Genomic DNA, 25,035 nt, shown 5'->3' with positions numbered 1-25,035 from the left:
TGGCTTTGCTCAAACATGTTTCACACGGCGCCTTGGCCGTGGAGGAGAGCACCATTCTCGTTTCAGACAAACTGCATGCTGCGTGTCTGAGTGCGAGAAGGCTTTCGGAAGGGAACTGTTCCATTCTGGGATGCACGCTTTCTCCTGGGAGATGAAGGTCGCTTACATGGACATTTGCCTACTAAAGGATTTAATGAAGGAAAACTACACTAGGGGAAACTGAACCTACTCAAGGAATACTTATTCGCCTCACCGGGACTACAAATACCAGCAAGCTGCTGGATGTCAAAAAGATGCCACGCCCACAGGGCGTTTCCTCATCAAATAAAAGTGGTGAAGAAAAGGTGAGGCGTCTTATCATTTTTCCCCTGTGCCTGTCCATGAGGAAGGGGCGTGCCAGCCCTGAAACGCGTCGGACCATGCAAGAAATCATTTAATGCCATGAATAGCGACTGACAGCAGGGCTTGTCCACAGCGGGGAGAGCGTCGAGTGCCTTCTCAAATGCTCCTTGGCTTTGCTCAAACATGTTTCACACGGCGCCTTGGCCGTGGAGGAGAGCACCATTCTCGTTTCAGACAAACTGCATGCTGCGTGTCTGAGTGCGAGAAGGCTTTCGGAAGGGAACTGTTCCATTCTGGGATGCACGCTTTCTCCTGGGAGATGAAGGTCGCTTACATGGACATTTGCCTACTAAAGGATTTAATGAAGGAAAACTACACTAGGGGAAACTGAACCTACTCAAGGAATACTTATTCGCCTCACCGGGACTACAAATACCAGCAAGCTGCTGGATGTCAAAAAGATGCCACGCCCACAGGGCGTTTCCTCATCAAATAAAAGTGGTGAAGAAAAGGTGAGGCGTCTTATCATTTTTCCCCTGTGCCTGTCCATGAGGAAGGGGCGTGCCAGCCCTGAAACGCGTCGGACCATGCAAGAAATCATTTAATGCCATGAATAGCGACTGACAGCAGGGCTTGTCCACAGCGGGGAGAGCGTCGAGTGCCTTCTCAAATGCTCCTTGGCTTTGCTCAAACATGTTTCACACGGCGCCTTGGCCGTGGCGGAGAGCACCATTCTCGTTTCAGACAAACTGCATGCTGCGTGTCTGAGTGCGAGAAGGCTTTCGGAAGGGAACTGTTCCATTCTGGGATGCACGCTTTCTCCTGGGAGATGAAGGTCGCTTACATGGACATTTGCCTACTAAAGGATTTAATGAAGGAAAACTACACTAGGGGAAACTGAACCTACTCAAGGAATACTTATTCGCCTCACCGGGACTACAAATACCAGCAAGCTGCTGGATGTCAAAAAGATGCCACGCCCACAGGGCGTTTCCTCATCAAATAAAAGTGGTGAAGAAAAGGTGAGGCGTCTTATCATTTTTCCCCTGTGCCTGTCCATGAGGAAGGGGCGTGCCAGCCCTGAAACGCGTCGGACCATGCAAGAAATCATTTAATGCCATGAATAGCGACTGACAGCAGGGCTTGTCCACAGCGGGGAGAGCGTCGAGTGCCTTCTCAAATGCTCCTTGGCTTTGCTCAAACATGTTTCACACGGCGCCTTGGCCGTGGAGGAGAGCACCATTCTCGTTTCAGACAAACTGCATGCTGCGTGTCTGAGTGCGAGAAGGCTTTCGGAAGGGAACTGTTCCATTCTGGGATGCACGCTTTCTCCTGGGAGATGAAGGTCGCTTACATGGACATTTGCCTACTAAAGGATTTAATGAAGGAAAACTACACTAGGGGAAACTGAACCTACTCAAGGAATACTTATTCGCCTCACCGGGACTACAAATACCAGCAAGCTGCTGGATGTCAAAAAGATGCCACGCCCACAGGGCGTTTCCTCATCAAATAAAAGTGGTGAAGAAAAGGTGAGGCGTCTTATCATTTTTCCCCTGTGCCTGTCCATGAGGAAGGGGCGTGCCAGCCCTGAAACGCGTCGGACCATGCAAGAAATCATTTAATGCCATGAATAGCGACTGACAGCAGGGCTTGTCCACAGCGGGGAGAGCGTCGAGTGCCTTCTCAAATGCTCCTTGGCTTTGCTCAAACATGTTTCACACGGCGCCTTGGCCGTGGAGGAGAGCACCATTCTCGTTTCAGACAAACTGCATGCTGCGTGTCTGAGTGCGAGAAGGCTTTCGGAAGGGAACTGTTCCATTCTGGGATGCACGCTTTCTCCTGGGAGATGAAGGTCGCTTACATGGACATTTGCCTACTAAAGGATTTAATGAAGGAAAACTACACTAGGGGAAACTGAACCTACTCAAGGAATACTTATTCGCCTCACCGGGACTACAAATACCAGCAAGCTGCTGGATGTCAAAAAGATGCCACGCCCACAGGGCGTTTCCTCATCAAATAAAAGTGGTGAAGAAAAGGTGAGGCGTCTTATCATTTTTCCCCTGTGCCTGTCCATGAGGAAGGGGCGTGCCAGCCCTGAAACGCGTCGGACCATGCAAGAAATCATTTAATGCCATGAATAGCGACTGACAGCAGGGCTTGTCCACAGCGGGGAGAGCGTCGAGTGCCTTCTCAAATGCTCCTTGGCTTTGCTCAAACATGTTTCACACGGCGCCTCGGCCGTGGAGGAGAGCACCATTCTCGTTTCAGACAAACTGCATGCTGCGTGTCTGAGTGCGAGAAGGCTTTCGGAAGGGAACTGTTCCATTCTGGGATGCACGCTTTCTCCTGGGAGATGAAGGTCGCTTACATGGACATTTGCCTACTAAAGGATTTAATGAAGGAAAACTACACTAGGGGAAACTGAACCTACTCAAGGAATACTTATTCGCCTCACCGGGACTACAAATACCAGCAAGCTGCTGGATGTCAAAAAGATGCCACGCCCACAGGGCGTTTCCTCATCAAATAAAAGTGGTGAAGAAAAGGTGAGGCGTCTTATCATTTTTCCCCTGTGCCTGTCCATGAGGAAGGGGCGTGCCAGCCCTGAAACGCGTCGGACCATGCAAGAAATCATTTAATGCCATGAATAGCGACTGACAGCAGGGCTTGTCCACAGCGGGGAGAGCGTCGAGTGCCTTCTCAAATGCTCCTTGGCTTTGCTCAAACATATATATATATATATATATATGTGTGGCATAAGAACGTCTTTCAGGTAATTGGCACCAAAGACGAGGCGAACCTAAGAACTGGTGCGTTATAAATTTATTGTGCTCTACACCATACCGTCATAACGCGTTTCAGCCTGAAGAGGCCTTGATCACATGACAACGTTCAAGGGGCGGAGTGCTCCTTTTTAAAGTGCAACATGCCAAAATGTAAACATAGAAGACATACTGTCGTAATCTCTAATGTGGCAAAAGATTATGTACTGAATAAATCAATTGGGTAAATCAGAAAATCACAGGGTTGGGTGAATAATATCACACATAGCAGCAATTTAGAATAAATATAAAACATATAAATAAATAAATAAATAAATATGTTTAAAATATAAATATTCCTCAACATTGCTGATAAAACCCATGAACACACATCCAATAAGAATCACATGGCTAGGAAATACTGAGTAAAATCCAGTTAATACCAATAAATAACTAGGATCTACATTCATTATCTTAGACTGTGCATGTGAAATATAATAACCGGTCAGTTGCAACCCCCGTGTTCACTTTAGTTAACAGAGGAACACTGTATAATACAGCCCAATTGGGCATATACCGGTCACCATATTGGGGTGCAAAAGCAGATGTGCAAATTTCGCAAATAAATAATGGCATGAAAATTAGTGCAACCTGGTAATAAAATTAATAAATGTAAAGTGATAAGTGTAATACATCTAAAACTAAGTTAAAATTGACCCTAATGGACAAGAAAATGAAGAAGCAGCTAGTTAATATGTACAATGTGAAAGGCAAATTCATAATTGAGATTCATATGTATGTAAAACAATCCTCACTGGCGTTAAGACCATTCGGAGTCTTGATATCTAGGAGAATTATATGTCTGGTCTCTAACTTACGTAGCAAAGACTCACGGTCCCCGCCCCTCCTCTGCGGAGGGACTGTGTCAATTACAAAGTACCTGAGCTGTGCAGGGTCCTTGTTATGATTTTCCTCAAAGCTCTGGCGTTCAATTAAAATGTCATAGTCGTGCACACGCAACTTGGCAAAGCATGCCTGGGAATAGTAGTTCATGAGACAATGTGCTAAAAATAAAGAGAGTAACTGACAGTAGTAGTTATATGGGAAAATAGAGATACCAACACTGACACAGTGAAACTTGCCGCATCTAAGGCTACTGTCCGACGTATATTAGTCCAGAGTGTCAAAAACAGAGAAACCAACACTGACTAATACAACCTGTCATCTCTAATGATACCATCCAACTTATCTTAGTCCGGATTGTCACAAAAATTCAGGTAATGGCAGGAATCTCTTGGAAAATTCATGAACATTGTCAGGGTGGAGCATCAAACATAAGGGAACAAGCAGTAATAGATCACGAACTCTAGGACATCCATACATATATCCAAAGAGTGGTAGGATTCCGCTCAATATTGCATGCTATATACATGCATGTGAAATATCAACAGCCACTTATACAGTGTAGCTATAAAGTGTGGAACAGATATAAAGTGTAGAATATATCTATTGTAGTCCAGATGTAGTAGTCAGAGTGTATGGTATGTCAATTTTATAATGCACACCCTGGGATGTCATCATTCAAACCAATAAGATGGCATCCGAGTCTAAACACCCAGCGCTGTTCCCTACGAAACACTACTCTGTCTAGGGGGACCATGTCCCTATAATAGTATGGTTTATCCAGAACCACCCACGTAATATCTTCTTTGGTGTGTCCCGCATCCAGAAAATGGCGTGTGAGTTTGGTGTTAGATTTCTTACATTTCTTGTTTTGACCTTGCAGGTCGTCATGACCACGTATATCAGATTACAGGGGCACTTGATCAGATAGATAAGCCCCTTAGAGTTGCAGTTAGTATGGCTGGTTAAGATCCAAGGAGTTTTTAAGCCTAGACCCAATTGTTTAGCGCGTTGTGTGGAATGGCAAACGACACATGAGCCACAGGGAAAATGTCCTTTTATGGGTTCCCCTGTCCATAAAGTACTTAAGGTGTCAGAGGTCACGGTGTGCCGGGATCTGGTATGTAACAGAAAATTGCTCAAATACCTGTGCTTAAAAGAGAAGAGGAGCTTCTCACAGACCTTGTTGCACTTATTCAGAATATGCCACTTGGTAGTAATGGCCTTCTTAATGGTCTCAGTCAAATAACTAAACTTGCTCACACATACAAGACGTTCAGATCGAGGTTTCGGATAAATGCCTAGAAGCGTGTCACAGTTATTATTATGTGCCTGTTTGGAGGCTCTCCGGACAAGATCTGGTGGATATTGTCATGCAAGGCTTCTGGGTGCAGTAATTGGCATGTCCGTTATACTTCATCAGCTCTGTACAATTCCTCCTCAGCTGCAAAAACTGCCCAACCGCGAGATTATCACGAATGGCTCGTGGATGGAAGATCTTGTAGCTAAGCAGGGAATTTCGTGCCATCGGTTTCTGGGATAATTCCGTAGAAATCTGACCTTCTGTGGGATACAATTTAAGGTCAAGGAATGGCAGTTCTCTCTTACGGTATTTGCACATAAACTTAAGATGGATATTCAAAGAGTTGAGCCATACAGAAAAAGCCTCTAAGGAGACTTGGTCACCCTCCCAGAAGGCCAAGATGTCATCAATATATCTTTTCCATAGTTTCCGATTACTTTGGAAGGGATTCTCCATAGGGTAGATGTGGGTCTGTTTGAGCCAGTGCATATACAAGTTAGCCATACTGGGGGCACATGTGCTGCCCATGGAAGTGCCAGTCACCTGCCAATATAGTTGGTCTTCAAAGGAGGAAAAATGATCTCTCATGGCCATCGAAGCACATTCCATGACAAATGATGTTGGTGTCTGATCACCCCGTGGATGTTGTATCAACAGCTGTTCAATCGTGGGTAGGCTGTCCTCTTGCGGGATGTGTGTATATAAAGCCTCCATATCAAATGAGGCCAAAAGATGTTTATCAGGATCAAAGTGGATCGTGGTCAAAAAGGACAGGATGTGTTTCGTGTCCTAAAAGTACAAGGGCATTTGTGCCACTATTGATCTGAGAAACCATTCCACAAACTGGGATAAATGTTCTAAAATAGAACCAATGCCGGACATGATTGGTGTGCCCGGTGGTGGTCTCTGTATTTTGCGTATCTTAGGTAAAATATAGAACACCAGAGTCTTAGGATGAGTTGGAGTTAGAAAATAAGCCTCACTTTTAGTAATCCACCCTGATTCAGCTGCCTTAGATACAATAGTTTTAATGGTTTTCTGCAGTCTTGACTTAGGGTCACGAGTGATGGGTTTGTAGTATTTAGTATCACCGAGCTGCCATAAGCATTCAGTTCGATATGTCAAAGTATCCATAACTAAAGTGGCCCCACCTTTGTTGGCCACTGTAGCTATGTAGAGCTCTACATGTGGAGACACTCTCTAGATGGTAGAGTCGGACCTTATTCAGTGTCTTTGGGTAAGGCCTGTTTGAATATTCTTTGGGAATATTTACACACTTTGGTTGTGGTGGTGGTGTACACCGGTGTTCTATGTTGATGCATATGTTTGATATGTGCTTTTTTATTATTTCCTTGTAGGGCCACCTGACCCACTCAAGAATTTGTCGCCACTGAGCACCGTTGGTCAATAGTATTGTTACCACTTGAGTTCATACCAACCTCACAAATCTGTATGAATGCACATTTCTTTCTTTCCTGCTGTCCCTTTAATAAATTCTTCTCCTTTCTCATTGGGCTAAAATATACCATGTGGTAGGAGGCGCTCCTATATAAGAGCCCCCTGAAGCAACATCGAGTTGCTTGGCGCTAAAGAAACTATTCTGGATCCATGCGTTGAGGAAAACTCTATTCTTAAACTTCTACTCAAGATTCACGGTGCACAGCCGCTGCCGTGACCAAAGGATGCCCTTCAAAGGACCGCAGGAGCGGTTCCTTTTCCTTGTTTGAATTTACAGTGTACGGCGGCCGCCATGAGCTCCACAGTGCCAAGGACCGCAAGAGCGGTTCCTTTTTTCTTATCTTTCTTCACGGTGCACGGCCGCTGCCATGAGCACTGCAACTTCCTTCACAGGACCGCAGGAGCGGTTCCTTTTCTCTTGTCATTCTTCACGGCGAACAGCCCCTGCCGTGAGCACCGCAAAACCCTTAAAAAGATTTTATCCAGCTTCTCGGAGATCTTAAGTGTTATGCGGGTTGAACTATTCCGTCATCATAAATCTGGAGATCAGGAATCTTTACGATGGTTTAACTCTACATGCCGTAAAGCGTTAACCGTGGTCTGAGGGATGTGACAGAGAGAACCTATGTGGGTGCTCCCACATAGGTTCTCTCTGTCACATCCCCCAGACCACTGTTCTCCCTTTAGTCAGTAAAGTTTGCATTTAGGGGTATGGAGTACAATTGGTCTTTAAATATTGCCCCCTAGACCCTCCTCTACTCTTCTGGTTATTTGTAAAGCGGTAATCGCCTTAAAAAGGGCGCTACACAGCCAAGATAGAGACACAGTTGAGATAGCCAAACTTAAAAAGTCGTATAAAATGGCACAACAAAACTGCAAAAAGGAAATAAAGAAAAATCTATGGGCCCAACTACACGAGAGCTGTCTAAGTAAAGACAGCTCCCAGTTTTGGCGCACAGTCAAATCACCCTTTTTGGTTGACGCCTCAGCTCCACATTTAGACGTCGCCGTGACGGCTGACGAGTGGGTGGCTCACTTCTCAAAAATATTTGGTGGTTTCCCTGTCGGCACCACAACCGTGGTCCAGACGGAAAAGGACCGCACCAAGGACCAAATATATCCCATTGAACTCCATTTCAACCTAAATGAGGTCATTTATGCTCTTACATCTTCTAAAACTGGTAAGGCCCCCGGTCCCGACGGAGTCCCACTTGATATCTTTGTAAGTAATTTAGAACTCTGGTCCCCCCTCGTTACCCAAGTGATGGCAGCAGTTTCAAAGATCGGCTTAATAGACTCCTGGTCTTCTTCCATCCTGCTCCCCATCTTCAAAAAGGGGGAACGCAACAACCCAGCCTGTTACAGGCCCATCTCTCTCCTGGACTCCCTGGGGAAAGTTGCAGGACGACTGATCCTGGAACGTCTCCAGGATTGTGCGTCAGGGAATAACATCTTAACTGATCTCCAGTATGGATTCCAGGAGGGACTTGGCACTGTTGAACAGGCCCTGAATCTAACCCTCTTAATAGGCAAATACGTAGGGGCAAAAGGAGGTAATTTGTACTTAGTTTATGTCGACCTCAGCGCAGCATTCGACTGCGTGATACACTCCAAGTTGTGGTCCATTCTTTGTGAACTGGGGGTAGACCCTCCTCTGATAAAATTCCTCCGCGAACTCTACTCCGACGCAACGGCATGCGTGAGATATGGGATCGGCGGGGAACTTACTCCATCATTCTCAGTAAATAAAGGAGTTAGGCAGGGCTGTGTCCTGGCCCCTTTCTTATTTAATCTTTATACTAACGGGCTGGAATCGGCCATGTTAGAAGGGAGCCAGGACCTTCCATCTATTAACCATCGCCCCATTCCCGCTTTACTTTACGCGGACAACTCAGTCATTTTAGCAAGAACACTAATCCAGCTACAAAGGCAATTAGACAAATACTGTCAGTTCATGCTTTCCTTGGGGTTAAAAGTAAATAAAAGCAAAACCTTTGTCATGCACATTGGTCCCAAGGCTAAGAACCCCAAACCTGTCTTTATAGAACAAGTTAGATTGGAACGTACCAGGGAATACCCCTACTTAGGTATTCAAATGGACGATCAGTTATCCTGGAAACAAGCAGTGGCAACAAAAAAGCTGCTCTATCAGAGAGCAACTTCAGCTCTTGTTTCCTTCTCGAGAAAATTGGGCAAGCCAGCCCCAGCCGAGTTGCTTAAAATTTATCATGCAAAATGTCACAGCATAGCAACTTACGACGCAGGCGTCTGGGGCTACGCTCCCGTAGACGATCTACAAAAGGTCCAAAACGGGGTTTTAAAATATATTTTGGTGCTTCCCCAAAGCGCTCCAATATACGGTTGCCATATCGAGCTGGGCATCGACTACATAACCGATAACATCAGATGTCAGCCAATTCTCTTATGGCATCGTATTTGGAGCAAACCACAATGCCATCTAACCCGTTCATTAATATCTGATTGCTTATCCTTGGCAAGCTGGAACAAAAATCCTTGGTTATTATATGTCTCCAACTTCCTAAAGGATTTGAACTGCACATCTTACTTCTCTGAGCCTATTTCAACATCAGATATTACCAGAAGCGCCTTGAAAAATCTCTGTTTAAACCATCTCAGAGATTTGCGTCTCTCTCAAGAAGTAACTAAGCCAACAAATGTGCAGATCTTAATGGTTCAGACCTCCACTGGTATTCAGCCTTATTTAACCTTTTTCTTATCTTACCATGAAACATTTGTTCTAACCAGGTTTCGATTTAATTCTTTCTTTTGCCTTGTTACTTTCCCCACTGAGTTAAATTGGTCCCACGATTTGATCAAATGTCCGTGTGATGGAACATCAACCCAGTCGACAATACATGTAACCCTGTTTTGCCGCTATTACGAGCAATCCCGCAAGCGCTGGATCATCCCACTTCTTCGTGCAATGGGTTTGAGAACTTGTCGGCCAGCTTACCTGGCCCTGCAGTCACTAGACTCTCAATATGTTGCTAAATGTGTAGCTTGCTTTTTAAAATCATGCTTGAATATTCGCCGAAAGGTGTGAGCTACTGTTTTTACGATTTCAAGCCTTTTTGTATCAACTTGTAACAATGGTTCTATCAAAAGTTTTTTTTTTTTAATGTTATTCAGTTTTTTCTCTGTATCATTAATTTAATACTGAAATTTTATGATGTACTTTTTATGATTCGCCAAATGCCAATCGAATAAAAGTTTTGATACGATACGAATTTACAGTGTACGGCGGCCGCCATGAGCACCACAGTGCCAAGGACCGCAAGAGCGGTTCCTTTTTTCTTATCTTTCTTCACGGTGCACGGCCGCTGCCATGAGCACTGCAGCTCCCTTCACAGTACCGCAGGAGCGGTTCCTTTTCTCTTGTCATCCTTCACGGCGAACGGCGACTGCCGTGAGCACCGCAAAACCCTTAAAAAGATTGCAGGAGTGGTTTGTTTACATTGTTTGCCTTGACGGACCCAGCCGCCACCACGAAAACTGCAACATTCTTCAAAAGACCGCAGGAGTGGTTCCTTTTCCTGGTTTACCTTCTTGGTGCAGGCCACCGCCGTGAGCGCCACAAATGCTTTCCAAAGACCGCAAGGGCTGTTCCTCTTTATTCTTGCTACATCAGAGTACAGTCACTGCTATACTGCACAGCGACATTGACACTAGGACCACAGGAGTGGTTCCTCAACACTTACCTTGTCAAAATATCCTCCCTCCCAACCAGCATTTTCTTCTTGACACGCTGGGGGGAATCATAATTTATTTTGGTTGTTTTTCCTTTGGTGTTATACAATGTTATTTCCTGGCAGTCTGAAGATTTGCCTCTCTCGGAAGAAAGAACTCTCCTATTCCTGAGGTATTTCCTTTCTTTTACGTTATATGTTGGGTTCAGTGCACTGTCATAATGGACTTTTAGGACTACTATTACTCCCGTAATATTTACCATTCCTAAGATAATTCTACCTGGGAACCTTAACGCTTGTTCTGTGGTGAGTGAATGCATTACATGTCTTCTAAACAGTAGAGTAAGGTTCTCTCTACCTGCTGTTTATATTACCCCTTTTTCTTTTCTAATCTGATTCACTTGTGTCTTCCAGACAGTGGCCCTCCCCTGTGACCCCAAGAATCCGATGAGGTAGTATCCGTCTTCTATCCCCATCCGTCACCAACAAGAAACCCAGTCACCCTGTGGGACTGACCACTTCTCCCAAGGCCTGTTGAGTTTCCTTGCTTCCCTTTCCCCTTGGGATCAATCGCCCATCCTGTTATAGACGGTGTGGAGGGTTGGTCTGGAGGGGAGAGGGAGGACTTTCTTCGTTTCTGTGGTTCCTGCTTTTCAGGTGAGTGGGATTGTGACAAAAAGCCAAGCCCATGAAATTTTAGCCACTCAAGCAGAGATGGATCTAGCGGAGAATGGTGAGACCCTGTTCCCTGTTGACACTAATCTAGTTTCCTCTGTTCAGGAGTTGGCAGCAGCTTTGGTAGCCATGCAAACAGATGTTCAAAACCTAAGACAAGAAAATCATTCTTTAAAAAACGAGTTGCATGGTAGGCAGGTAAGAACGTCATGGGGTCACCAGCCTGGGACTATTCCCAAATCTTCTTGTCCTGTAGTACAACCCACCATCTTCCAATTTGACAAACCTCAACCTGGAAGCGGGGTTCAACCTGCGAGTATCACAGTAGTTACACACGTTCCTGTCCCGTTAGCTGCTCCAGAGAAGTTTAGTGTGGAAAGCGGTAAATATCGCAGTTTCATGAACCAATGCCATCTACAGTTCATGTGTAGACCTACAGCTTTTCAGTACGACTCGGCCAAAGTAGCATTTATAATATCTTACCTTATGGGTACTGCGCCAATTGGTCGATACCATTAGTGGAAACAGACAACTATCTCTTGTACGGTTTTCCAGCCTTTAATGAACAGATGAGTAGACTGTTTGACAAGCATATACGTTTATGCAGGCCAGCGACACATAATTGCTGAACCTTAGACAGGGTAGGAACACTTTGCTATCTTACGTGACCGATTTTAATAGGTTAATGGCAGAGACCCTTTGGCCTCTAGACAAAAGGACATCCTTATTCTATCCGGAGCTTAACGACGAGCTAAAGGATGTTTTGTCACAAATAGTTGATCCTCCTGAGGAATTTACTGAGTTCATCGATCTAGTGATTAAAATGGACCACTGGCTTCGTGAAGAGCGAGGAGAGGAATGGAAAAACAAAACCCCTCATGTCCTTGTGCATAAAAGCGATAATAGGAATGATGATAGAATACGCCCCACCGAACCCATGCAAATAGGAGGGGTCAGAGGTCCTTTGACTCGAGAAGAAAGGGAGAAGAGACGTACTCTTAACTTATGTCTCTATTGTGAGAAAGGGGGTCAGTTTGCATGAGAGTGTACTGTTTGACCCAAATCCTCTGTGCCTAGATAGAGTTTTGCTTACGCCCAGCATGATAATCATCTCCTCCATAGTACCTCTGTGGCATGGGTACCTCACCACTTTTCAATTAGTGTGACCTTGGTCTTGTCCAATAGTAACCGTGTGACTCTGTCGGTTCTATTAGATACGGGAGCGACAGGCAATTTCCTAGATAACAAACTGGCTAACTCCCTGGGCCTTGAATATGTGAAAAAGAAAGAGCCTGAACCTGTCAGAGCAGTGGATGGGACTGAATTATCATCAGGACTCATTACGATGTATACATCATCATTGACTTTGATGTGTGATAACGGTCATTCAGAGGAGATCTCTTTTGACCTTATTGACACTCCTGCTTTTGGAGTAATTCTCGGGGCACCATGGTTACAGCTGCATAACTCCAAAATAGATTGGATGCATAGGACTGTGACCTTGGACTGTAGTCATTGTGTTCAACACTGTTATCAAGAGGAAATAGAGTGGGTCTCCCCTCTAGTGTGTGCTTCCTGCACCGTCCCGCATCAAATCAAGATACCCCATATGCACCTACGGTACGCCGATGCGTTTGATAAAACAAAAGCGACTGCACTGCCTCCTCACCGTAGTTTTGATTGCCGCATAGATCTTCTATGCAGCAGAATCTATGCACTATCATAACCGGAAACGGCTCATCTAAAAGAATATCTGGATTAAATGTCAGCTTGTGGGTTCATCAGACACTCCTTCTCTCCAATCTCCTCTCCTCTTTCTTCATACTATAGAAAGAGGGGGGCCTTCACGTGTCCATAGACTATAGGTCCCTTAATAAAGTGACGATTAAAAGCAAATACCCGTTACCACTCATCCCGGTACTGTTGGACCAAATAAAGGACGCCACAATGTTTTCCAAGTTAGACTTACTCATCAGATTATGTAAAGGGGATGAGTGCAAAAAGCCATTCAGCCTTTGCAATGCCCCTGTGGCATTTCCGTTTTTCATTAATGAAATATTCTGTGATTTTCTGGATCGCTTCTTAATCGTCTACATTGATGATATTCTGGTATTTTCTAGAAATCCCAGTGAACACCAGGGTCATATGAAACAAGTACTACAAAGACTAAGGGAACATAACCTGTTGGCGAAACTTGAGAAATGTACCTTCCACGCTTCCACGGTTGAGATCTTGGGTTTTGTAATTTCAGCTGCTGGGATACAGATGGACAAAAGGAAAGTGGAGGCCATCCTGGCTTGGCCAGTACCAACTTGTGTGAGGGACATTCAGTCTCTGTTGGGTTTTGTAAATTTTTACCACCGCTTAATCACACATTTTTGGAATGTGGTGAACGCCCATAACAAGGCTTGTAAAAAAAGGGGTACCTTTTGTTTGGTTACTGGAAGCACAACATGCATTTGATATGCTAAAAGCTAAATTTAACTCTGTCCCTGTATTGATACATCCTGACCCGGCCGTTCCCTTTTTTTTAGAAGCAGATGCATCCCAATATGCAGTGAGGTAGGGGGGGGGTTTGTCCCAGAGAGACATGACCGGCAGATGCACCCTATTGCATACTTTTCAAAAAAACTATTACCAGCGGAACAAAACTACACAATCGCTGAAAGGGAGTTGCTGGCCATCAAGAAAGCCTTTCAGGAGTGGAGGCATTATCTCTGGGGAGCTAGGCACACCATAACCATATATTCCGCTCATAAGAATCTGGAATTCTTTTGCACAGCAAGAGCTTTGACACCCAGACAGATGCAATAGGTGTCTTTCTTTACTGAGTTAGATTTTGTGATCACCTATCGACCAGCCTCACAACAGGTCAAAGCAGACGCTCTGTCCCAAATATGTGTGTCACTCCGAAATAAAAGACTCAGTCCAGACCTTTTGTCACTGATACCCTCTGACAAAGTATTTGGGTATGTTTCATTTGATAAGTTCTGCACCAACTTGGAAAAGCCATTATCTGAATTAGATGTGTGCCCTTGTTTAGAACAACATAATTATCACTTAAAGAATGGCTTACTCTATCATGGGGAGCAGTTGTACAGTCTAAGTAAACACAGAGATCAAGTATTACAATGGGTCCATTCCTCTTCTTTGGCAAGCCACCCAGGTGTTCAAAATACCAAGGACATCTGTAATAGATGGTTTTGGTGGGAAACCATGGCAGCTGATGTATTAAACTGTGTCACATCATGTCCAATATGTGCAACACAGAAAGTACCCCATACAACGCATGCCGGGTTGTTGCAAACTCTTCCGGTACTCCCTTATCCGTGGAACACTGTGAGTACAGATTTTATCAAAGATCTCCCTAAGGAGGAGAGACTAATCACTACTTTTGTGGTAGTAGACTCCCTTTCTAAGGTAGCACATTTTGTGCCTCGACTTAAGATCCCTACAGCTAATGAATTAGTGTCAGTCTTCATTCAACACGTCATACATTTGCATGGGGTTCCCTCAGTGCTTGTTTCAGACAGGGATCCTCAATTGTTTCTAAATGTTGGCACATAGTATGTTCCATTCTGAAAATGGATCTACGACTGTCATCCGTCTATCATCCTCAGACAGACGGACAAACAGAGCGAGTTATTCAGACCATGGAGCAGTACCTCCGCTGTTTATTAGCCACTCTAACAAGTAGTTGGGTTAAAGCCTTACCTGTGGCAGAGTTTGCATACAATGACAGCTTACACTCCGCTTTAGGCATGTCACCTTTCTTTTGTGCTATGAGTTTTCACCCTAGAACAGTCCCCCTGCAACCCACCTTCAGGGTTCCAGCACTGGATTCCCTCTGTATGAATCTGAAAGAGAAATGGAAGGCGGCGCAAACACAGTTACGTCTAACTAAAGAAACAATGAAGTTAAGAGCAGACAGACATCGTCATCCTGCTCATTGCTATGCCCTTGGAGATAAGGTTTGGTTAGCCTAAATAAATCTCTGTTTGGACGGTCCAAAGAAACTGCAACTCTGTTTTGTTGGACCATTTAAAGTAGTTCAAATTATCAATCCAGTGGCCATGAAACTAGAGCTACTAGATGACTACTGAATCCATCCTGTAATTCACATTTCCTTTCTCAAACCCTTTGTTCCTTCTACTCATCCCTTGACTCCTTCACTTCCCTTGCTAGTTAAAGATCAGGAAGAGTACGAAGTGAATCGTATCATGGATTTACGGAAACAGAATAGAAAGCTTTTCATTTGGTTGATTGGAAGGGATACCCACCTGAAGAGAGAATCTGGGAATCTGCCACGCATGTTCATGCGCCTCTGTTAGTAAGGAGATTTCATGCTCGCAACCCTGCTAAACCTTGCCCTGTTAGTCATCCTTCGAGGAGGAGGTAATGTTACCACTCGAGTTCATACTACCCTCACAAATCTGTATGAATGCACATTTCTTACTTTCCTGCTTTCCCTTTAATAAATTCTTCTCCTTCCTCATTGGGCTAAAACACACCATGTGATAGGAGGCCTCCTATATAAGAGCCACTTGAAGCGACATCGAGTTTCTTAGCTTCAAAGAAACTATTCTGGATCCATGCTTTGAGGAAAGCTCTGTTCCCGCTTCCTAAACTTCTACTCAAGATTCACGGTGCACGGCCCTCTACCCATCAAAGGTCCACAGGAGCGGTTCTTTTTCCTTGTTTGTGTTTACGATGCACGGCCACCGCCTTAACCACCACAACGCCAAGGACGGCAGGTGCGGTTCCTTTTTTCTTATCTTTCTTAACGGTGCACAGCACCTGCTGTGAGCTTATTCTCTTCAAAAAATCGGCAAAAGTACAGGTCCTACAATATAAGGGCGGCCGAGGGGGGTGAGGGATAATATTGAAGATCATCTTAAGGGGTATCCTTCTTACTTTAGTGGGCTATTATGGTCCGAATCGGGACGATCCCTCTAGTCTACATACCATCTCTTCACATTTATTGGATTTTCCAGAGCCCATGATTTGGGCAGGAGATTTTAACATCTTTCCAGATCCTAAATTAGATAAATCTTCCAACAGAAGGGCGACAGTTCTTTCAAGATTTAGGACATCTCTTTTGTCAATAATGTCCCAATTGGGGCTTAGTGACATTTGGAGAGAGAGGTCAGGACAACAATTGGGAGTGTCCAACAGAAATTTTAAATATAAAAATAAGTCACTTATTGACTATATCTTGCTCAGTTATAGCCTTAGGGACAGAGTAAAGGATATAAAATATTTGCCATCACATCTATCTGACCATTCGGGTATCTTGCTGATCCTAGATTGTACTCAGGCACAATAGGCTAGAACATGGTCCTTCGATCGAACACTGTTACTTGAAGAGGAGGAAACAAGTTTTCTCTCTAGCAAAACAAGTCTATTTTTGGAGATCAATATGGGTACAGCAGATATTAATATAATATGGGACACGTAAATCTTTTTTGATGGGTATTATAACTAATAGGTCGAGTTATAGGCATAAAAAATATAAAGAAAAGATTTTAGCTTTGGTACAAGAAATGAGGGAAGTTGAGGCACGAATGAATAGTCAGGTGGGAATAGGCCAAAAGGAAGATCTTGACAAATGTAAAATAAATTCTGAAGGAAAAGCTAGAGGGTATTCTGCAGGAGAGGCTAATGTGGAGAAGGGAGGCTAGCAAGATTGCTCATTTTGAGTATGGGGAAGGAGCGGGGAAGTTACTCGCTTGGAAAATTAAAGCAGACCAGCTCCGGAACCATATAAAGGAAATCTCTGGAGGTAAATGGGGAGCCTCCACATCCTCGGATGAAGGTATTGGAGAGGCCTTCCTGGAATATTTTCAGGAGATATATAAAGAGAGCTCTGTAGAAGATAATACTAGGATAATAACATGGTTGGAAAAAATAACTTTAACATCTATTAGTGCCGAGCAACAACTAGACCTTGAAAAGAGAATAACCCAAGAGGAAGTAAGGAAGGCAGTGGCAGGTGGTAAAAGGGGGAAAGCGGCTGGCCCAGATGGACTACCAGTTGAGATATATGTAGATCACTCGGGTAGAGTATAATCCCAATACTGACTCAAATGTTCAACAGAATACTTTTGGAAGGGTCTAGTCCACCTGCATCATGGAATGATGCCACAGTAGTCCTGATTTTAAAACCAGGTAAAAATCCTTCTAGTTGCGGATCATACCGTCCCATTTCGCTTTTAAATGCCGATTATAAACTTTTTACTTCCATTTTAGCTGCTAGGTTGGGGTGGTGGCGAAGGACTTTCTTCATCCTGAACAAATGGGGTTTGTGAAAGGGAGACAATTGGCAGACCTTACCCGAGATCCGGTCGGCGCAATAGACATTGCTTCCTCCTATTCACTTTCCCTGGCAGCGCTAACTCTGGATGCCACTAAGGCTTTTGACAGGGTTAATTGGAGTTACCTGTCACAAGTCATGAGAAAACTCAATCCGGGTGTCAAGTTCTGCCGCACCATACAGTTGCTATATCAGGCGCAATCGGCCAAGCTTTTGGTCAATGGTAGCCTTACTAAGGCATTTAGTATTACTAGAGGGACTCGACAGGCCTGCCCCCTCTCCCCCTTATTGTTTGATATATATATCGAGCCGTTTGCACAGAGGCTTAGAGAAGATCTGGACATCGTGCCTTTTCGACACAGAGCTTGGGAGAGGAAGGTGGCACTGTATGCGGACGACATACTGATACTATCAGCTGATTTACACACAACCTTCCCGGCAGTTGTCAAATTGGCGGAGGAATTTGGGCATGTCTCAGGATATGAGATAAACACCAAGAAAATACAAATTATGACTTGGAATATCTCGGGCACGGCACATCGTGTAAGTCATAACATGAGATACCTTGGGGTCAGAGTCGTCCAAGATATAGACAAAATAGCAGAAGTCAACCTAACATGAGTTCTCCGAGATTGTCACAAACAGATGAAGACATGGGCCCATCTCCCTCTATCCGTTTTGGGGAGGGTGAATCTTGTTAAAATGGAAATATTACCCAAGGCCACTTTTCTCTTTAATACAATGCCTCTGTACTTCGATAAACGTATTATAGAAACATTTCAATGATAAATAAATTCTTTTATTTGGGCATATAGATTCATCAGAATAGCCTGGAAAAAGCTACAGTGCAGGAGGGAGAAGGGAGGTCTCGCGCTACCTGATCTTCAATACTACGAGTGGGCTTTTCAACTTACATACTCTCGCATGTTATTAAGAATGCCTTTTGATACAGGGGAGGAGACATGCTATTGGGCATGTTAAGAGGGGCGGGTCTACTGGAGGAGGGTTTTATGTTTAATTTTGGTGACCAAAAATGTTTCAAGAAAGTTACATTGAAGGTCCTACAGGGATGTGCCAGAATATGGGCAAGATTCAGAAATCTGACCGGGCTTAACTACTTTTCTAATTTAGCACCACTCTGGGACACTCCGGGCTCGCCAGAATGCCTTTGGGACAGGCTGGCGATGCCACTTAAAGATGCTGGACTAGAAGAATGGGCAGACCTGGTTAGCAGTAATATGTTCATCTCGTGGGTAGACCTAGAGATGAGAGTGGGTAGCGGTCTCTCAAGATTCAAGTATATTCAGCTACAAAGTTGGGTACAGTCCCAGATTAGACAAAAAAAATCTATTGGTGAGGGAAACAGTCTAGAGCAACAGTTGGTGGAAAGGTCAGAAGGGAGGAAGGAGGTTTCATACTGGTATTGGGCCATAGAAGAGGAGGTGGATGGGGAAAATAAGCTGGCTAACAAGCTTTGGGGTGAACAAATGCCAGGTGTACAGTGTGATCTTTTATGGCAGGATTCTTTTAAAATGCTCTTTAGCTTAGTTAAACCGGCATAGTTGAAGAGGAACCACATTTTCACGGTCCATCGAGCATACATATCCCCCCTTAGGCTATCAAAAATCCTTAACGGTTCTCAAGTCAACTGTAAAAAAATGTGGCTTAGCAGAAGCCTCGGACTCACACATGTTTAAGGACTGTCCCTCATTTGGTATATTCTGGGAAAAGGTACGGATAACAATGAAGAGTATTCTGAAAGTACCGATCCTAATGGACCTAACTTTGATAATTTTTGGTCTTAATAGTCATATTGTAGGCGCGGCCAGACCTTTTTTATTTTATGCTATTTTATTGGCAAGGAGACAAATCAGTGGGTAGACTTTGATACTCCTAAACATTAGGATTGGCTGAATTCCCTATATGAGACATCTAAGATTGACTTGGCTAGGTCTGGTAGTCGGAAGAAGATTGCATACTGGGACCTGCTGCTTCAATGGAAATAGTTTTAGAATGTCTGTGTATATATATATATATATATATATATATATATATATATATATATATAATCCACAATTTGCTTGAAAGCAGGAAGACGCACTCAGGAATACTGCAGCATAACAAGTTTATTGCCCAGTTAACACGCTACGCGTTTCGACAATGTTTCTTGTCTTGATCACACAGCATATATATATATATATATATATATATATATATATATATATATATATATATATATATATATATATATATATTATCGCCCAAACCAACACAGCGCATTCCTATAACCCGTGCAGACTATACTTGCGAGTCTTAGTAAAGCCTTGTCCCCACAAGGGCAGTGCATAGGTGTAACTCGTAAACAGTCAAAATATCGACTACAAAATATCGAATGGACATAATATCGAGTTTAAAATATAGAATGGACAAAATATCGAACGGACAGAATATAGACATCAAAAATATCGTTTTTAAGGTAAGTAATGTAATATCGAATGTTAAAAATATAGAAAGTTAAAATATCGAAGTAAATAATATAGGTTATTAAAATTATCGAATTTTTAATAATATCGAATTTTTTATAGTGTTTTTTATGTTATTATATGTGTGAAAAGTGTGTATTTATGTTATAATTTATTTTAATTAATGAATTTTGTTTTTTTAATTTTTGCGTAATTTAATTCTGTAGCGGGTTGTGGGTTTATAGGGGAATAGGGTGGGAAGTAATTTAATTATAATTAATTAAATATGTAAATTTATTTATTGGTATTCATTTTTAATTAATTGTTAATTAATTTATATTTGGTAATTGATTAAATTTTAATTGGCAATTAATTTAAATTAATTGATTAATAGCTAATTATGTAAATTTTACTAATTTATTATCTGTAGCGGGTTTTGGGTGTATAGGGGAATAGGGTGGGAAGTAATTTAATTATACTTAATTAAATATGTAAATTTATTTATTGGTATTCATTTTTAATTAACTGTTAATTAATTTATATTTGGTCATTAATTAAATTTTAATAGGCAATTAATTTTAATTAATTGATTAATTGCTAAATATGTTAATTTTACTAATTTATTTTCTGTAGCGGGTTGTGGGTTTATAGGGGAATTGGGTGGGAAGTCATTTATTTATAATTAATTAAATATGTAAAATTATTTATTGGTATTTATTTAGAATTAATTGTTAATTTTTGATGGGTAATTAATTAAATTTGAATTGCCAAATCATTTTATTTAATTGATTAATTGCTAATTATGTTAATTTTACTAATTTATTTTCTGTAGCGGGTTGTGCGTTTATAGGGGAATAGGGTGGGAAGTAGTTTATTTATAATTAATTAAATAAATCAATGTATTTAATTGTATTTAATTTGAATTAATTGTTAATTAAGTTTTAAATGTTAAATTATTAATTGTTAATTTGTAAATAATAGGTCATTAATAGGTAATTAATTGTAATAATAAATTTTATTTTGTCATTTTAATTGATTAAATATTATATTATATTAAATTGGTAATTAATTTTAATTAATTTTTTATAGATATTAATTTATATTTTTTTTAATAATATATGAAGTATTTACTTTCCCTACTGTTGCACTCTCTGGAGTGGGAATAGTAATTTTAACCCCTATGCTATCCAATGCTTTCTCTACTGTTGCACTCTTTGGAATGGGAATACTAATTTTAACCCCTACGCTATCCAACGTTTTCCCTACTGTTGCACTCTTTGGAGTGGGAATAGTAATTTTTACCTCTACGCTATCCAACGCTTTCCTTACTGTTGCACTCACTGGAGTGGGAATAGTAATTTTTACCCCTACGCTATCCAACGCTTTCCCCACTGTTGCACCCACTGGAGTGGGAATAGTAATTTTTACCTCTACGCTATCCAACGCTTTCCCTACTGTTGCACTCACTGGAGTGGGAATAGTAATTCTTACCACTACGCTATCCAACGCTTTCCTCACTCTTGCACCCACTGGAGTGGGAATAGTAATTTTTACCTCTATGCTATCCAACACTTTCCCTACTCTTGCACCCACTGGAGTGGGAATAGTAATTTTAACCCATACGCTATCCAACGCTTTCCCTAATGTTGCACTATTTGGAGTGGGAATAGTCATTTTTACCCCTACGCTATCCAGCACTTTCCCTACTGTTGCACTCTTTGGAGTTGGAATAGTAATTTTTACCTCTACGCTATCCAACGCTTTCCCTACTGTTGCACTCACTGGAGTGAGAATAGTCATTTTTACCCCTACGCTATCCAACGCTTTCCCCACTGTTGCACCCACTGGAGTGGGAATAGTAATTTTTACCTCTACGCTATCCAACGCTTTCCCTACTGTTGCACTCACTGGAATGGGAATAGTAATTTTTACCCCTACGCTATCCAACGCTTTCCCTACTGTTGCACCCACTGGAGTGGGAATAGTAATTTTTACCCCTACGCTATCCAACGCTTTCCCTACTGTTGCACTCTTTGGAGTGGGAATAGTAATTTTAACCCCTACGCTATCCAACGCTTTCCCTACTGTTTCACTATTTGGAGTGGGAATAGTAATTTTTACCCCTACGCTATCCAACGCTTTCCCTACTGTTGCACTCTTTGGAGTTGGAATAGTAATTTTTACCCCTACGCTATCCAACGCTTTCCCTACTGTTGCACCCACTGGAGTGGGAATAGTAATTTTTACCCCTACGCTATCCAACGCTTTCCCTACTGTTGTACTCACTGGAGTGGGAATAGTAATTTTGATCCCTACGCTATCCAACGCTTTCCCTACTGTTGCACTCTCTGGAGTGGAAAAAGTAATTTTTACACTTCCGCTAGCGTACGGTAATAATATTGGATATTATTTAATTTATTATGTCACTATATATATATGTTTTAACAAATATGATTGTAATTTTTTTTTATAACTTTCATTAATTATTTAATTATTATAAGTTATTTTAAGTATTTTGAAGTATATTTTAGTAAATAATTTTTAATATTAATTTAATTTAACACTGTTTTTAATAAAGTTGATATTTTTATAAACTATATTTTTGTAAATGATATTTTTTACTCGATATTTTTGTACTTACCTGTTTGTAGATACAAACTCGATATTCTGTCTGTCGATATTTTGTCAACGATATTTTTGCTAGTCGATATTATGTCCCTCAATATTATGTCAGTGATCCACCGAGCCCATCATACACTCGCCTGATCTCGAGAACGCCAAGAAAACACAAAAGGCAGCCCAGTTCAGCTCCCCAGTAGAAAGACCGCGGAGGTGGCACGCCCTGTACGTTTATGCAAGTAAGCGGTCACGTGTGTAAAGTAACGCGTATTCGGGTGATGGCAAGGCCAGCAATGTCAGGTGTCAGTCAAGATTCAGGGGAACCACCATAGGGTTTTAGTATCTATAGGCCTGACTTACGCTACATACAACAGGAGAACATGCGGGGATGGTGACATCATACAGTGTAGGGAAGTTAAGCCTAGATTGGCTAAGAACCTCAAGACTGTCTCGGGTGAAACAACACTTGTCCCTACTGTCATATGACAAGGACCGCAGGGATTTTTCACTAGGTCCCCGAAAGCCACGTCAGAAATGCTTTTTAGATGCTGTTTATAATCAAATCTGGTATATCGAACAACAGTAATCTGCGGAGAGATTGAGTGAAATTGACAGAATTAACTTAGAAAATGCTTTGGCTGTGGTTTACAATGGCATAGACACACTAACATCCAGGATTTATTCACTCTGCAACATTGTATCTTGTGCTGTAGATATAATGGAACAGGATCTGTCCATCTTACAACACAGACAATCACAATTACGTTCTATTATGTTATTAAGCTGGACGCTACAGTCATTGCGCTCTGGTTATGTGCCCTGGAGATACATAAATAGGACGTCTCTGTTCTCTGCATATAATGTGACTGAGAAGCAGACAACAATGGCACAAAGAGATGTCAAATATACAATGCTGCGCATTGAAATACTAAACCAACTACCTTTCACCGTGGCAGAGTTACCGTTCACAGAATGGTTAATTCATGGCCATATCACATGACCAGTAACAATTTTCCATTTTCAATATTGCCTAGAACACCACCAGGTAGGCAGATATGAAGCAATGAGTAGGGAATTCGTCTATGAGTCTTGGAAATTACCGTATAGGTCTATATGCAGGAACAGGGATTCTGAAGTGTTTCTCAGCAGTACAGACTGCAAGAATTCTTTGAGTGGATCTCTCATTTGCCAGGACATTATGCTTCACAGGCCTGCAATGGTTCATTGACTAATTTATCCTGTCATTTGAAAGGTTCCCCATCTGCAGAGGTTAATCCAGTGTTCAGGCTGCTCTTGAATGGGAGGGACTTAATGCTGAATGATCAAGGTTGTTGTGGGATGCTTCCAGGGATCGCATATCTTGTCACTGTAAGCTCTGTCATGTCCTTTAGGATAGTCCCATCATGTACATACCGATTACATACATTTTGTCCCATCCACACAACATAAAGGTCTTACACAGGTGACCTTTTACCTAGTAGCTTACTACTGTCTCTTTGACACTAGGCTATCGGTACCCTATCTTAATACCTGTACCTGATGTACATAAACATGTCCCCAGGCATTGCAGATTTATTCTGTATAAAGGTCACCACTTTTTTCATCCATGGCCAACAGACAGCTGTGCATGAGTGTTTTTGTTTAGAAAAGGGTTAGCAAAGGATTAGTGAATGCTTTCAAAACATATTGGTTTTAGAAGAAACCCTGGAGTGACCACTTTAGTATAAAAGACCCTCACTTCCCCTTACAAAACAGAGGAGAATTCCTTCCAGGCTGGACCGAGATTCTGCAGGCTGATCCTTTGACAGGCAAAGACCTGACATCCCATGCGGGGTGCGATCCTGAATGCATAGACGGGGTCCTTCAATCAGAACCATCAGGTGAGGGGTTAGTACTTCCCTGGGGATTCTTGGCTCCATTAGGATACTACGCAATTGGTACATTACATTCTGACCGTGGTCCTGCGTTTAGCTCCCTGGCTTAGAAGGAAGCCATGGAAACGATGGGTGTGGCCTTGCAGCACTCCTCACCCTACCACCCTGAGAGAAATTCGGTTGTGGAGAGGAAAAACAGGGACATAAAGCAATCCTAGGGTATTAGACGCAGGTGGTAGTTGGATCAATCACCTATACAGGGTCCAGAGGGCACTCAATAATATGCCAAGAAAATTATTGGGAGGCCGTAGCCTATATGAAATCCTGTTTGGGACAAGAGTGTGGGTACCTGATCTCGACTGTGCCAGTAGAGTGGCAGGTACAAAACCATTTGAACTGAATGACCGTTTGGCTGTTTTCCAGGAACTCAATAAATTCTGGGTGCTCAAAGCAACGTGCAAGTCAAACGCACCACCACTGGGTAAGCGAAACCAGTACCGGTAAGACCTGCCTGGGTCCCGCAGATTGGGGACATGGTCAGGGAAAAGATGGTGGGCAGAAGAGAGTTTGGGCCATCTTATACAGCACCTGTACCTGTCCTGGCGGTTGTG

This window comes from Lissotriton helveticus, chromosome 6, assembly GCF_964261635.1.
Source record: "Lissotriton helveticus chromosome 6, aLisHel1.1, whole genome shotgun sequence".
NCBI classification, from domain to species: Eukaryota; Metazoa; Chordata; class Amphibia; order Caudata; family Salamandridae; genus Lissotriton; species Lissotriton helveticus.
Note: the sequence above shows the minus strand (reverse complement) of the source record.